Genomic DNA, 17,020 nt, shown 5'->3' with positions numbered 1-17,020 from the left:
GTGAATTTCTGCTTTATACTGTTTTCATGTACAATCAATCCTCATGGTTCCCAGAATTAGCACAGCATTACATCTACAAGACAGCCCAAATATATCTCCAAAAGGCCTTGACAAAGGATGTAAGTCTTTACTCATATTTCTTGAAAAGTGAGAGAAAATCATATAGCATAAAATACAACAAAGTGTGCTTTAAAAATACTGTCTCCCCCAAATCCTACATTGTAGTATAGCAAATATCTCTAATATCTCCTCCTGCTCTTTGAAAAACACCATCTCTCAAAAATTCATCCTACTCCGGATCTTCCATTTCTCTCTAGCTTCCTTTTCCAATCCATTTCTTCCTCCTATAAATAGATTTCTAGCTCTTTAATATTTTATCAGTCATCGATAGCTTTTATTTTCCATGCCCAGAATCTATCATTTCTTAATTCTAGCAATAAAAGCACTCGTCCTTGGGAAATCACCCCCTTCTCCCTGAAAGTGTTTCAGGTGTAGCTGCTGAAACCTGCCTCCAGGAGGGAGCGTGTGAGACCTGGCCAGTCACCTACAACCACAGTGATCTGTTTAGCATGAAGCTTTAGAAATATATAAGTCAATCATTGCCAAAAGTGAGTATAAGAAATCGGAGAATGAAGCCTAGAAGAAGGAACTAGAACTTAGGGGTAGAAATTTCACGTGGGTGTGACAACTGTCACTCAAGGAGGTTAATCGCAAACCTACTAAGCTTTCGACGGGGTCCAGCTGTGCTTCAGAAAAAACTACCTGGTTTCACAAATAGAAGACAAACAATTTTAAAGTATATTGAGTTAGGTTTCTGTTACTTGAAACTGAGTTATATCTCATACAGAAACGAGTACTTAGAAATACGGTATTATATATGAGTCTATAAAAGGTGGAATCAGGTGAGCAGTGATATGGTTGATAGCAGTAAAGATACCTCTACCTTACTCAGCCAAGGAATTGGAAATGTTTGTTACAAGGTGGTTGTAACCTATTACACTGGTGATATAGATAACATATCTAATAAGGCTGGGATATTAGGAAATTTTGCATAAAACTCTAGAATGTAGGCATGTATTGATTACTCCTTGCAGCCTTCATGAAGCTCTTGCAAGAAACAAATTTTTTTTACAAAGAACCTCTATGCATGCTAGCCCATGTGGAAACAGAAGGAAGAAAATAACACTAAGAAAGACCCTTTCTACATACAAGTAATTGAAGATGTTTTAAATTCTGCTCCTCTTTTTACTTGCAGGGTTAGAGAGACAAAATTCTCTGCCTCAGGATAAAGTTGGAATTGAGGCTAAAAGTGGAGCAGGAGATAAGACAGCAGGAGGCATCAACAGCTTTGTCCCTCAGGCTTCTTTTAAACAGCTCAACCTGTAAACTCCCAATCTCAAAAGGAGACAATCAACCCCAAGGAAAGGAGCCAATTATTGGACTACAGACAGAGGACAAGGGAAAGGTGAGAGGGGACTTTTGAACTATCTTGAGACAGAGGCCAAACTGGAGAATATTAGGCTAATCACTGGTTGTAAGTACAGAGCTCTCTCTATGGCCCCCTGGCCAGAATCTAAATTCTGGGGCCCTGACTTGACAAGATAATTAGCTTCGTCTTTACCAAAATTGACTGGTAGCACATAGAGCCCAAACCTACTAAGCTTTCAAGGGAATTGTGTTTTTGGAGAATCCCCAGTCTGCAGAACCAAGGTCTGCATATATAGTGTTCTTCAGATTTTCTTTTTTCTGTTAGTACGATGTCTTGAGAAGTTCCTACCAGTGCCCTCAGGCTTAACCCTCTACAACTTTTCCACAAATGGTATTTCATTGCATAAAGGCTTTATAATTTATCAAGACCACCGCTGATCACTGACTGCTATCCAATTTGGAGATAGCATAATGAATGCTACATTACAGATCCTCAACTGTATTTATGAAAATACGCTTGTTTTTTTCTTAAAACTTCAACCTGGTTTGCTGCAAAGGGTTACCGTATCCTAGCTGAAAACTTCTGTGAACTCAAACATCATTTGTTCAATCAATGAATTGATGGCTATACGGAGGGTTCCAAAAAAAATTGTATACACACTTTAAGAAAGGAAAATTTTATTACAATTGTAATACTCAATATATACCAACAACAAAAGATGAATATAAGTCACGTTTGACTTCTGCAATTACAAGAGGTGCTCAAAGTGGTTACCCTCAGTGTGCAGACACTTCTGATGATGGCAAACTACTGCTTGACAATGTTAACCAAAGTGACACCTTTCTTAAAATGTGTATACATGTTTTTGGCACCCTCTGTATTGATTAACCATGAGTTTTGTGCTTCATTCCCAGATATGAGAGTCTCGGGAATATGCTCCCCAATGCTTCAACCAACAACCCCAATGATGACAAGCGAAGTTGCCCATGAACGGTGAATTGAAGACCTGACCTTTTGTGATGTTCAAACAGCCCACCAGCACAGTCTCCACACTCCCCTTCTCTTTTGCTTCCTGGTTGGTTTTGTCAAGCCTCCGTGGCTTCCTAATATGCCAGCAGCATGTTTGTTTTTCATTTGCTTGTGGCTTATAAAGCCACAGATGTGGGTGGGTGGCAGGAACTCAGCACTTTTCTTCCTCAGCGATAAGTACCGCCATCAACAGCACACATATGGCTCCTATTAAAGTAAATGGAAGGCACGTGTCTAATTTGGAGGGCAAAACTGGCAAAACTGAAACAGCTGTAGCGATTAACCCTCTGTTTTAAATGGGTGTTACATGAGGTGAATAGTTCAGTCTCTTTTTCTAACCTGTTTCTATGACTTCCTCACTGTATACGTTCATTTCTTTCTACCTTGGTTCACATATCCTAGGATTCACACCCACCCCCAGATTTTGCTTGGTTCGGTATTTCTTTCTTTTTCATTATGAAGGAAGACACCTAGGAAAGCCATTTTGAATAGAGTCCGTAAACACCAATGACAAACAATAATTCTCCAGTGCTGGCAGAAACTGAGTGACCAATTATTGATACATTTCAGAGGAGAATCAAATATCTAATTGGGACAGTCACTGAATGTAAGATTCCTTTTACCCTCAAGTGTCTATGTTTCATGGGTTAAATCAGTGAACATATTTTAAGCATTTTAACATGCCAGTTGTTGGTAGAATCTGGACACACACACAAAAAGACAATTTCTATTCACAAGGATTTCACCTTCTAGAGAGATCAGTCAAGAATATTGCCTCTCACATGAAACCATGAACACCTGAGGGCACAGAAAACTGTGTTATTTATTGTCATGTTGTCAGTACTCAACAAATATATGTTACATGAATGAAATGATTGCATTGTGTATGAGGAAGGCAAGTAGAGACAGTAGAAACAGAGAACGGGTAGTTAAAAAAAAAGTTCAAACTTGGATAGAGAATTGTGAATATTACTATAAAGATGTTAGAGAAAATGTAAAAATGTATGACACTGACCAGGAAAGCTATATGGAATGTGGCCAGCTTTGTAGAAACTGACCTTTAAGGGGCAGATAAAGGCAAGGAGACACCAAGACATAATCAAAAATGCGGATGAATACTGTGAAGGGTACTGTACCAGAAGTCAAGAGAAATCTGTCTTAGTCCATTCAGGCTGCTATACCAAAGAATACCATCAACTAAGTGGCCCATCAATAACAGAAACTTATTTTTCACGTTTCTGAGGCTAGAAGTTCAAGATCAAGGCACTGGCAGATTTGGTGACTGGTAAGGGCCCACTTCCTAGTTCTTAGACGGCTGTCTCTTCACTGTGTTCTCACATGGCAGAACGGGGAGAGGCTTATTTTATTATGGCACTAATCCAATTTATGAGCACTTCCCCCTGGTGAGCTGATCACCTTACATAGGCCCCACCTCCTAACACCCTCACTTCAGGGGGTTAGGATTTTAACATATGCATATTAGGGGGACACAAACATTCAGACCATAGCAGAGAGTTTCAAGAAGGGTGTTACCAAAGATGAGAAAAGCTACGAAGTACATATGTAATTTAAAGACTGAAAGGTGCCCATTTAATAAAAAGGATTAGAAAATAATAAAATTAAAAATGGAGACCAAAGTCGTAGAGAAGAAGTAACCTAGAAAAAAATAAACCTAGAGAAATAAGAAAAGACTTTCATTGCCCATCTTTTGGATGGAAGCTTCCTTTATATCTATCCCTCCACAAACCCAGCACAAAGATTATCAAAGTGTTTCCCTGTGCAAGTCAGATAGGTTTTAAATTGGACAAAAGATAGTGTATCATCAGAACAAAATACTGATTGTCTTTCCCAGTTTTCAGGAAAAAAATACTTTATAGGATGATGTGTTCTCAACTGCATCTTTGTCTCTCATATATTTGTGTTAGACTTTTGGCACCTGTCCATTCCATATTTTTGCTATTAAGTAATAGAGGCTTTAAAAAGAAATAAAATAGCAAGTAATTAATATGAAAGGAGAAAACCTAGGAAGAAACTAACCATGTTGATTTCGTGACTTATTTCATGGGTAGGGTAGTTATGCTCACGATTGTAACTCTATGTTTTAAACAGAAAGTATGTTCTGAGGTCATGTAATAAAAATAACTAAGTCCATTTTTTCATGGTGTTCTGAAAAGTACTATGAAAAATGGTGCATTTTTTTGGTCAAAAAAATATGGGCACTCTATGTCCTGAACAAATTTGAGACCCATCGGCTTAACACATTAATTTGCATAAAGTAAGCAAATAAGCTTCTAAATTATCATTTATATACATTCCTGTGGTAACAATCAGAGCAACAATGGTGCAGCAGGTTCCTAAAACTGAAGAAATGAGAGCAAAGACTAGGCCAAATTTACTATTCACCACTTACATTTCTTGGCAGAAGTCTTATAGTGAGTATAGAGTAGAATCCATCTTCTATTAATAGTAAAAAAAGTCATTCTCTCCTTTGTGCCTAGAGGAATATAATTATTACCAAGGACATAGACTATTCTAGACTGGGAAGTGAGACCCTTGAGAGAAACTGAAGAAGGTAGATCATTGAAGAGAAGAAGAGATGTTTTAATAAGTAATGCTATTTGATTCCTCCCATTAATATTCTCAAAATAGCACAAGTGAAATATATGAGTTTTTTTGTAGATTCTTTGGGGGGGGGTGGGGTCTAGATTTTGTATTTTGAATGATAAACTATCACTTAAACGGGGCTACATGAGTTTTTGGGTTCAAAGGAGTCACATCTAGAACTTCAGGTCGGCTCAGGGTCACTCTGAGGCAGGTCTCTAGGATTAATTGTAGTAACTCCCTGAGGAGAGAACATTCTTCCCAATGACACACTGATACATGCATTCTCTCTGCATGTTACCTACCACCTCTGAGTAACTACATCCTGGGCAAATGTCTCTGCCCTCCTACCTTCCTTTAGCTCATTACTACCAAGTTTAAAACCAAAAGGCTTGTTTATCAGCAACATTTGGAACTTCCTTCATCATAGGATCTGAAGGAGGCCGAACATCATAAGGAATGACAGAAGATGTGCTCTAAGAGTTTCAAGGACACAGAGCTAAGAGAAGGACATCCGAATAGATGAAAGGTCTAGATGACAGAGCTGGTCTCTCTGGACATGCTCAAAGCTTATGCTCTTCACTGTTAAATATAAAGAGGGGATCACACACAAAAATCTACAGCTAGGAGCAATTGGTCTTCCAGTCTTAGCCACACTTCTTAGGACGAGGAACCAAAGGCCTTTTCCTGTGGTGAAAAATGACTCCCACATCATTGGTGTGCTGACATGTCCCATCGAAACCCCTAATGAGCTAAACGAATCTCCGTTTCCTCCACCCGTGGAAGAATTAGCTAGAAGAAATAGACATCCTATTGATTTACAATTCTGGACGGCCTTTCTCTCGTATGTGAGAAAGTATTTCTCACAGAGCTTTTCTCAGCTGTGGCCTTTCCCTGATGCAAGTGTCAAATGTTCTGGCAGGTGGATTCTGCACCCGTGGTGGCCTTGGGTGTTGGCATTTGTAAGCTGGTATATTTCTGTCATCACCCACATGCCAAACCTCAAAAGAAAGCTACATGTGTATTGGAAGAAAGGCAGCTGCCATTTTCTCTGGGGAAAAATACAATTAAGAAATCTTTTAGCAACAACTTCAGCATTTTCTTCACAGAAAAAGAGGGAGAGTTGGAGAGCTAAGGGGCGGGGTTCAGGCCAGAGGAGTAGATTCTCTAGAACTAAACACATGAATCTGACTAAGAAGCTTGAGGAGATTGCAAAGTAGAAGGAAATGATAAAAGATCAGGGCCTGTCCTATTCCTCATTTTGCCCAAACTTTTGTCTGATATAGCGCCCAGACACTGCTTCCTTTGATTATGCCTGACAAGGCAAGCGGGTGGAATTAATTTCCAATGCACTTTATGTTGTATGGACATAGCATGAACTGATGGGAACTGAAGGAACCGTGTATGTGTGTGCGTGCGTGCGTGTGTGTGTGTGTGTGTGTGTGTGTATCAAGAGTCACCCTACCCATCTTGGTTACCTGTCAATTGAAACATCCAACATTTAACATTTTACTGGAAGACAATTAGGTGCCTTTTCTACCTTATCAAATAAAAATGAGTAGGTAAAACTATCAATGGATTGAAGTAACGCTTTCTACACTGAAAAGAGTATGAACTATTAGGGCCAGAAATTTCCTTAGAATTGAAATTTCCACACCCCTTATTTTGGCTGAGGAAACTGAGGCTCAATAAAGTGAGTTCATCAAGGTCAGCGAGCTGGTGCGTGAGACCAGTAACTCTGAAGTAGTTATTTAGCAAAAAAAAAATCATTAGTTATGTTTCCAGGCATACCTGTGGGTACTAAGGAGAAATAAACAAACTGTACTCCGAGTTTTTTGAGGGCAGGGGCTAGGTTTCCCACAGGGAGGTCAAGGCTGAAGAATCATAGCAAGAATCATATGTGTGTGATGGTGGATGAATTCAGGAGGCGATGAGCTCGATCAGGTACAATGTGAGACGGAAAGCAGGAAGCACAAAACAGTCTCCTCAGGAACAGCACAAGGCTCTTTCCACAAGGCCTGCCCCAGTCGGTACCTTCAAAAGAAAAACTTAATGTAATCTTGGCAGCAATTACATTGTAAAATCTTGTGATATAAGGGAGTTTTATGTGAATTAAACCTGTCATATCTATTTCCAAAATGCTCTCACATTTTGCACTTGCACTGATTTCTATGAAACAGATCTTGGTATATAACTCAGGTATCCCAGACTTCCGAACCCAGGAGGACACATTTCCCTTTAACACACAAATTGCAACATCCTCCTCCTTTTAACATGCAATCTTTTCCAGGTTATCTTAGTCCATTCAGGTTCAGGTTGCTATAACAGAATACCATAGACTGGTTAGCTTATAAACAACAGAAATTTATTTCCCATAGTTCTGGAGTCTGGAAGTTCAAGATCACGGTGCTGGCAGATTTGGACCTGCTTCCTGGTTCTTTGACGGCCATCTTTTTGCTGTGTCCTCATATGACATAAGGTGGCGAGGGCTCTCCCAATTTTATAAGGGCACTAATCGCATTCAAACCTAATCACCTCCCATAGGCCCCACCTGCAAATAACATCACATGGGGGATTAGGTTTAAACGTGTGAATTAAGAGGGGACACAAAATTCAGTCTATAGCACAGTCTTTTCTCTTGTAACAGTTTCTGAATATCTCAGTATCTTGTGTGTTCCCTAAATCTTCACGTGACCAGTCATCAGATTCTGGACTCTGTAAGCTGTTTCTTCTTAACTCATGAGAGCTATGCCCAAGTGGAGCAGAACCCCTTCCACTTCACTTCTTACAGCATTGTAGAAACATGATACTAAAAAAAAAAAAAAAAAATCCAATTCTAAAAGGAATTCAAAGATAATATACAGTATCCAGCCTTTTCTAGGTCCTTTACAAAGCAGGTTCATGTTTCACGTCACGTCCTCTATCCCAGGTCACTTTCTCAGACACAGGGTTTTATCCTACACCCAAAAGTTGTCTTGCTCCAAGTACCTCCACACCCCACACCTCCACTTGTAGACCAAAGGGAGCCCAGATCTCATAACAAGAAGGAAGTGTGTCCTTTACCCTGTTCTAAGACTTACTCACTCAGGAATGACTTCTTTTCAGAAAAAACTGACAATTGAAATGTCCATTTTCTTCAGAGGCAAATCCACTTCTATCTACAAAATTGTGGTTGAACTGCTCACAGGACAATGCTATGACAAATGACCGTGTATTTCCCAAAGCCCGTGTTCTTTAGCTTGTCCTTAGTTTGCAGGACGTCAGTAGTCCAGTGGAAGTTAGGTGATGCCAAAATTAGTATTATTCTGTGATGGGCAGAACAATGGCTCCCAAAGATGTCTACAGCCTACTCCCTGGAACCTGTGAATATTACGTATGTTACCTTACATGGCAAAGGGGACTTTGCAGATGTGATTAAGATAAGGACTTGAAATTACCCTGGATTATATGCGTGGGCCCAATGTAATCACTAAGGTCCTTAGAAAAACAGAGAACATTTCCTTGGGTGATCAAAGGTAAATACGACTATAGAATAATGGTCAGCGAGACGCAACATTACTGATTTGCAGAGGATAAGGGCCACAAGCAAAGGAATGCGGGCAACCTATACAAGTTGGGAAAGGTGGGAAATGAATACTCCCCCGGAGCCTCAAGAAGGACTGCAGCTCTGCCAACAGACTTTAGCCCAGTGGGACCCATGTCAGGCCTCCAACCCACAGATTGAAAGACAATAAATTTGTGTTATTTTAAGCCTCAAAACTTGTGGTGATTTTTTATGGCAGCAAAACTAACGCTTACTCTTTTTTCAGTCTCTCCTCATTAACAGTACAAAAAACATGGAGAAACAATCTCACCCAAGATTAGCTTGTTACACTTATAATGGGGTGTGGTTTAGAGACTTTCTATAAGCAGCAGTTCTGTACTAACCTTACTCATTCTGGGACTCCAGAAAGTGATCTAAAATAGTAAATAAAATTAAAGTCATAGGGAAGAAATGTAAATCAATTAGAAATAAATTCTCCAACCCAGGGTTTCTCAACCATGGTATTATAGACATTTTGGGCCAGGTAATTCTTTGGTATAGCCTGTCCTGTGCACTGTAGGATTTTTAACAGTATCCCTCTTCTCTACCTACTAGATGCCAGTAGCAACCCTTCATCTGTGACAACCAAAAATGTCTCCAGACATTGCCAAATGTCCCCTGGAGGACAAAATTATCCCTGGTTAAGAACCACTGCTCTATCCCAATGATATCTGGGGGTGGAGGTGGGGCAAAAGAAGCTGTCCTACAAAGAGAACTTTGGTGTTTTAGGATATGAAAAGGTTCAGTTGAGAAGTATCCACTAGTAGGATATGTATCAGTCCCATGGGCCTTTACATTTTCAATACATGAAACATAGAGTCAGGGATACAAACATCTATTTCAAAGCGAGTTAGGTATCAGGACCTTCTTACATAAATTCTCTGTACTCTCCTCCACTTTTAATACAGGTTCTCTTTCCATGAGTCAATCATTTTTCCTGGCAAACTTACTTGGAATGGCATTAAACAGAGCTAGTCCCTGTGGCTTCACTTGTAAGGGCATGGCATGACTTCTTTGGAAATCACACAGCAACACAACCAACTGTAGGTGGCTTAGAGTTACAGAGTGCATGCCAGGTGGTCGGAGGGGGAATGCCACCTTTGAGTTACTTGCTAAGAAGGGCAGGAGCTTCGAACACAGCTAACTTAACTTAGGCTGAAGTTATTAGATGGATCTAGTCTCAGCACACAACTCCATTGAATTAGATGTCACACATACAACCAGTCCCTTACTTTCAATCCGTGAACGAGATTTCGCTGCGTTAGCCTAAGTGCTGGCACCTCAGACTGCCGTGCGCACCAGAAATCAAAGGTTATCTAATCATCTCAAATATGGTAATGATCTAAAAATAGGGAAGTGATTTAGGAACTAAACAAAGCGACTGAGTTAGCTGTTTGTAACCTCTGAATAATTCAGAGCATGAATTCAGTTTATAACGATTTGAAAATGAAGAATTCAGCCTGGAGAAAAAAGTAATCCATCATCACGATCATACTAACCCAAGTTAATAAATTAATGAAGCAGATGATCCAGCGTTCTATTCTGTAGTAAAACCACAAAGAATTGGATGACATTTCTTTCAGACCATCAATAAAGTTGGCTGGGTATCTTTTGCAGGACGGAGACTTTTTAAATGAGACTTTTCTTTAAAGTACATTTATAGTGTCCACTTGCCAGACATAGTATTGGGGGGAATAGAATGTGACTTAAGAGTGATCGATAAATGAGTTATTTTTAGCAGGGTTCTATTTTAGATGGTTTTATAAATATAATCCCTGCAATGAATAATCACTATACAATTAGAAAAACAAATCTCCATTTCTCCTTCAAAATAAGTAATAATTCCCATGGTCCTTTTAGATTAATTCAAGGTAATGTCTCAATTGCATCACATCCGGCCACAACTTACATCTCTCTTCAAATATTTCAAGGTCTGTTACACTGGAGGGTGATTAAATCCCTGTGTGTTTCTCCAGAACTAGGGCCCGTGCATAGAAGTTTTAGAAACTCAGTTTGGAGAACAAAAGACCAAAAACCACATGTTGTTGTTTGAACGAGAATTGCTCAACCACAAACTGAGCTCGATTGTGAATCAGCTCTTCCAGCAGGGGCTGCATCATCATTTATTAAAAATGGGATTTAAATGGCAGGCTAGACCAGCAGGCCTAGCGTGGCCATTCACACTGCTGGGGGTCTGCACGATGGTAGCCACGCTCAGAGGTGGCTGTCATCTGGGGCTCCCAGGGCCTGAGTGATGAGAAGTCAGATGACTCCCCCAAGCCCGATGGCAGCGACCTGACACAGGCCCCCAGCATCAGTGATGGGAGCTTTGTCCTGTTTTCTGTGTTGGAGCCTCTGGTTGTAACTGAGCACAACATGCTCTGTCAACAGCATAGATGAGCTGTTAGTGTGAAGAATGGTCCATCGTCTACTCTTCTCTGTCCTTAGAAATGGAACATGGAAACGAATGAACATTCCCAGTGGGAGAAGAAGCATGAATGCCAGAAGTCAACAGAGCAATGTGCTCTTGAGGAGGTGGTAGAAGCTGCCCGTGGCTGGATGATAGAGGACCAGATGAGGCTGGAGAGGTGGGTTCCGGTCCTCCTCGGTGACTGTGGTGGTGGAGCCACATTAAATCTGTTATGGTAGAAACAAGGAAAGCACTGTCCCAGGCAACGTAACACAACCTACCCCAATATCAGTGTGCGTCTCTTCCTTGAAGAAAGCCCTGTCCCCCCAAAAAACCCAAGGTGCTAATCTGCTCTGGACACTTTTCCTCCACACAGCCTAGAAGCTACACTGATGGTAGAGTCAGTAATGGCTTTTGCCCCATTTCTCTGTAGTTCCCACCAAAGGTTTCTAGGAAGCTGCCACCCTCTCCCAGAGGGTGATGAGGTACACTGTACACTACAGTCTCCAGATCCACAACCAACCACCCGATTCAGACATTATCCTTCTAGAACATTCCCAATAGACAGATTTGAGCCTGGACCTCCGTGGGATGTGCTCATCTGTCAGACTTGCTCTCAGGGAACAACCTCACGTGGAGAGGGAGCTCAGAGAGAGGAGTGTTAGTTAGATAGCATGTCCCTTTTATACTGGAAGGGTTTTATCCTTGCCGTCTCCCCTGGGGTTGACTGGAAAGGACATTCCGGAACGACAGATACCAACTTCTGCCTCACTCCTCCACCCTCCACCACTAGGTTGCACCGTGTGGGAGGGTGGGGAGGTAGCTGTATGCAATGGAGTCTCCCCCATCTATAATTAGGGCCCCGGCCCACACCTGTGCATCACCCAGCTTACTAATGGGTGAGGAGAAAGCTTCACTGATTCCCACTGTCAGCCATTACCACTGGACCAGTGTCTCGTGGATGTGTGTGGATTTTCAGGGCCCACCCTTCCCTGTATCTCAGAGCAGGCAGCTGTCCTGGGCCTTGGCACACAGTGCGCCCAGAGAATATCCTGAGTTCTGAGTAAAACTGGATCAACTTGGTAGCCAGAAGTTCTTGGTAGGCACAGGGTGGCCATCCAGTGGTGCCACAGGTATTGATGATGAGCTCTGGAAACCACACCTGGGGAGAGAAGCTGCAGTTTTATACAGATAAAAGTACAATTCGTTTGGTAGCTTTTGAACCCTAACTGGCTGATCGTAGTGTTAAAAAATGATTGTTTATTTTTTAGGTGGATCATGGTATTATAGATATATTAAAAATGAGGGAGAACTTATCTTTTAGAAAGATAGGCCAGAGTGAAATATTGAATAAAGTGATATGCTGTCTAGGGTTTACTTCAGCCTAATCTGACAATGGAAGGAGGCTGGGAACATATGCAGGTGTCACAGGCTTGGCCGTTAGCTTATGGTTGTTGAACTTGGGTGATGGTGGCTCAGGGTACAGAGAAGTTACTATGCTATACTCTCTACTTTTGTCTGTGTTTCAAATTTTCCCTACTATGGAGTTTTAAAGAGTATCCTTAGTAAATATATAAACTACAGGGAAAGTTTAAGATAACTAAAATTCTTTAAAAAGGCTTTAATCAATAGCATTTCACTAGATGAATAAAACCAGAACAAAGTGTCTACATCACATGTTGAATTCAGCAAACCAAACGTTACTTTTGGAAGACCTTCTGCTGTGAATTACAGGTAAGTGAAAACTTAGGCTGAGAAAATTAAAATTAGGTCACCTGCAAAGAAGGAAAACTCAGTAGTGGGGTCTTAAGTAGTATACATTCTTTCTTGGCAACGATACTATTAGATTTACCAGATAATCAAGATTGAACAAAAAAACAGTTTATTCATTTTATGAAAAGTTTTGAATCCAGTTCTGCCAGAGGGCAGAGGTACAGTTCCAAGTAACCTCCAAGTCTCCCAGTTTGGTTTCTGTGTGAATGATAATATGAAACCTCTCATATCATTTTTTCTATTCCATTGATGACATTTGGTCTAAAACATGAACATGTTTTCTTATCAAAAGGGTGGGAAATACTCAGGTTTCATATCCCTCTTATCAAAGGGGTTGGAAATCCATGGTGTAGAGATGTGGCAAATGCAGGAAGTGGATCCTAGCCCTCACAGTGAGCTTGCCCTCAAAATGTAAGAGAAAGGGGAAAACACAGTGAGCTGGTTATTTCATTCAAACTTAGAATTTAGATGTCTGTCACCGTCCAAATTCTTAGTATTGAGTTCAATAAATACTGTGTCAAAGTTTGCATGTCACATTTCAACTGCCACTCAGGAACTGAATCAAGATACTGATACTGACCTCTTGAACAAGTGCCCCGGCCACTTTCAGGTAGGATCAGAGTCTAACAATGAACCCTTGAGTGCCCACTGGGTGCTCAGCACTTCACCAACATTACTGCATATAAACCTTTCAGCACTCCCATTATCTTCCCATTTTACACGTAAGACAACCAAGGCACAGAGAGGGTCAGAAAGTCACCTGACGTCACACAACTAGTTAAGTCTCTAAGAATGGATTTAAAACCAGATCTTTCTGACTACAGAATGCACACCTTTTGCCACACAAGTCCATTTTATCAAACACAAAAGAGACTAATAAACTATGTCACATGCTATGTTTTCTCTGGCATTGAAAACACATACCCTTTTGTTGATTCATCAGCAAGTCATCCGGCCACATCCTTTATTCCTCACTGCAGTTAACCTTTAGTGCTGTGAAATTCCTTTCCCTCTAGAAGCTCATCAGGACTTCAGTCTGGGATATGGCAAAGAGTTATGCATACATTTAAAAGTAGCCGCTTGCTTCACACACACACACACACACACACACACACACACACACACACACACACACTCATGCATGCATGCATATGCATTAATTTTGGTGGGTTCAAATTTAGAGACTAAGAGAAAAGCATCCCTGAAAAGTATGCGTGTGATAATGAAAAATAATTTTTGATTAGAATTCAGAAGAAGAGAGCCCAATCTAAGGCAAAGTTGACTTGTTAATTTGCCAAAGAAACTATATCCTATCGAGGAAGGAAGTAAATCTAGACCTGCAGGTTCATGGGCAAGCTGGTACGTAACTTGACAAAGAGGAAGGAAAGGAGAAATTCCTTTCAGAAGGGGTCTTTCTTCGGAATAAGAGGAAAGGCTAATCTTTCCCCTGGAAGCTCAACACATTGGATCTGTGTCACCAGCGTCACATGTGATCACCAAGATTTAGTGTATAATTATCAAGTGGACTCAGTTACAATATCCCTGTTAACCCCGAAGGACACATTATTTTCGAGGAAAACTAAATCCAATCCTCCCTTTTGAAAGGTGTAAATATTTACCTCCCTAATACCATCAGAACAAAAATCTTGTAACTAATAATACCCGCCATGCAAAATGTACCACAGTGCTTGGCCCAATAGAGTCATTCATTAAATGGCAGCTTTTCCTTACCATTACTTTTTGTACTAGGTTACCAGAAACATTTGAAAGTAAAATAAGGCATCTTGCTCACATGGGTAGGCTACATTAAATCCAATTCAAGAACTCTTTGCTTTGGGTATCATATTATGTGTCTCGTGAAGATGCCACCTCGACAGCACTGAGAGCCCCACCCCCTTTCTCTATGCAATCACCACGGCAGCTGAGACCCCGTGCACGTACCCTGAAAACTGGAGAGCTTCGAGGTCCTCATGGCCACTCAGTACAACACAGCTCAGATCAACATGCTCCTCGCACCACCCCACTTCCACTTTGGCCTAAACAACCACATCCCTGGATTTCTCTGTCAATTTCTGGCTGGCGAGCTTCCAGCATTTGAAGGTGACAATGGATTCTGTGTGTTCAAGAGCAATGCCATCGCCTACCACGTGAGCCCTGAGGAGCTTCAGGAAAGTATTCCAGAGGCAGCAGTGCAGGTGGCACAGGGGTGAGCTTTGCTGGTAGTGACATAGAGCCCCCAGCCATCATGGGTGTTCCCCACCTTGGGCATCAAGCACCGCAACATGCAGGCCACGGAGAATGCAAAGGAGGAGGAGAGGCGAATTCTGGGGCTGCTGGGTGACCACTTGAAGACAGGACTTTCCTAGTGGGCAAATGTGTGACATTGGCTGACATCACGGTTATCTGTACTGCACTGTGGCTCTATACACAGGTCCTGGAGCCTTCTTTCCCCCGAGGCTTCCCCAGTACCAACAGCTAGTTCCTCACCTGCATTAACCAGTCCCAGTCCCAGGATGTCTTGGGGGAGGTGAAACTCTGTGAGAAGATGACTCAGTTGGATGCTAAAATGTTTGCAGAGAGCCAGCCTAAAAAAGACACCCCACGGAAGGAGAAAGATTCTTGGGCAGAGAAGCGGAATCCCCAGGCTGAGCGGAAAGAAGAAAAGCAGCTGCCCCTGCTCCCAAGGAGGAGATGGACAAATGTGACCAGGCGCTGGCTGCTGAGCCGAAGGCCAAGGACTCCTTTGTTCACCTGCCCAAGAGTACCTGTCTGTATTGGATGAGTTGAAGCGCAAGTACTCTGACGAGGACACATTCTCTGTGGAGTTGCCGTATTTTGGGGGAACAGATTGATAAGGATAGCTGGTCCCTGTGGTACGCCCAGTACTATTTCCCAGAAGAGCTCATCCAGACTTTTATGAGTTACAATCTCATCACTGGAATGTTCCAGCATCGGACAAGCTGAAGAAGAATACCTTTGCCAGTGTCATCCTCTTTGGAACCAACAATAGCAGCTCCATTTCTGAAGTCTGAATCTTCCGAGCCCAGGAGCTTGCCTTTCCACTGAGTCCAGATTGGCAGGCAGACTAGAGTCAGAGACATGGTGAAGACTGGATCCTGGCGGCGAGAAGACCCAGACACTGGCGGGAGGGGGCCTCCCAGCAGGTGGGCAAAGCCTTCAATCAGGGCAAGACCTTCAGGTGAACATCTCTTGCCATCGTCTAGTTGTCTACACCGACCCTTCAGGGAGATGGGGGTCATTAAAGGAAATTGAACATTGAAAAAAAAAAATGCCACCTATCAGGCTCAGTGTTTGGTTTAGCTGGGATTTCTCCCAAATGGAAATGACCAATTGCTTTTGTATGCTGCTAGGCCATAAGATATTCTTAGGAGTAAAGTCCCTCATTTAATTAAACATGTGGAAAGGACAAATGATGGCCTGGACTCATGCTCTGTCTCTCAGACACCTCACAGTGCTACGGGGTGAGCAGCACACATGTGTGATACCTAATTGCAATTAAGGAAGCAAAGTTTATACATTTCCTTCTGAAATTAAAGCAGAATCATGGTTCTTTATATAATGTCACTCTCACTGACATATTTTAATTCTAAATTTTGATTGATTTTAAATGAAATTCCAATTCAAGCTGCCTTAGACAAAACAAACAAACAAAAAAAGATTTATTATTTAACACAACTGAAGAGTCTTAGGGGAGTAACTTCTTCAGATATGGCTTGATCGCGGTTCTAAATCAGGATTATGTGGACTCTAGCTCTTTCCATTTTCTGGTTTTGCTTTCCTTTATGTTGATTTCATTTTCTCAGAGGTGCTCCCCATGAAGCAGCAAAACAGCTTACCTTATAACTTAGCAACACTAATAGGAAGAAAACTTTTCCTTTCCAATAATTCTAAAAAAGCTCTGGGATTAAGTCTCACTGTATCAGTGGGGTCACTTATCCATTCCTGCCTCCAGGGGGATAAAATACACTGATTTGTTAACTTAATCACTTACTAGGAGAGGAGAAACTGGGCGGGTGGTAGGTTTTCAGTCCTATTCAACTACATAGACAGTGTAAAATGATTTCCAAGAGAAAAGTTAAGGTGTTGTTTCAAGAAAAAGGAAAGAAAGCCCAGCAGACAAAACCAAAAGTAGTCAACTCCGTACAACAGGATGGAGTTTTAGCAAAAGCATTTT

At 41.5% G+C, this 17,020-nt stretch overlaps 1 pseudogene; it reads left to right on the top strand.

Moving 5' to 3' along the window:
- Positions 1 to 6,989: 6,989 nt before the first annotated feature.
- LOC117033724 (elongation factor 1-gamma-like) lies at positions 6,990 to 16,028 on the top strand (annotated as a pseudogene).
- Positions 16,029 to 17,020: the final 992 nt, after the last annotated feature.

Source organism: Rhinolophus ferrumequinum, chromosome 14 (genome assembly GCF_004115265.2).
Source record: "Rhinolophus ferrumequinum isolate MPI-CBG mRhiFer1 chromosome 14, mRhiFer1_v1.p, whole genome shotgun sequence".
Lineage (NCBI taxonomy): Eukaryota > Metazoa > Chordata > Mammalia > Chiroptera > Rhinolophidae > Rhinolophus > Rhinolophus ferrumequinum.
Note: the sequence above shows the minus strand (reverse complement) of the source record. Positions and strands in the feature narration are given on the sequence as shown.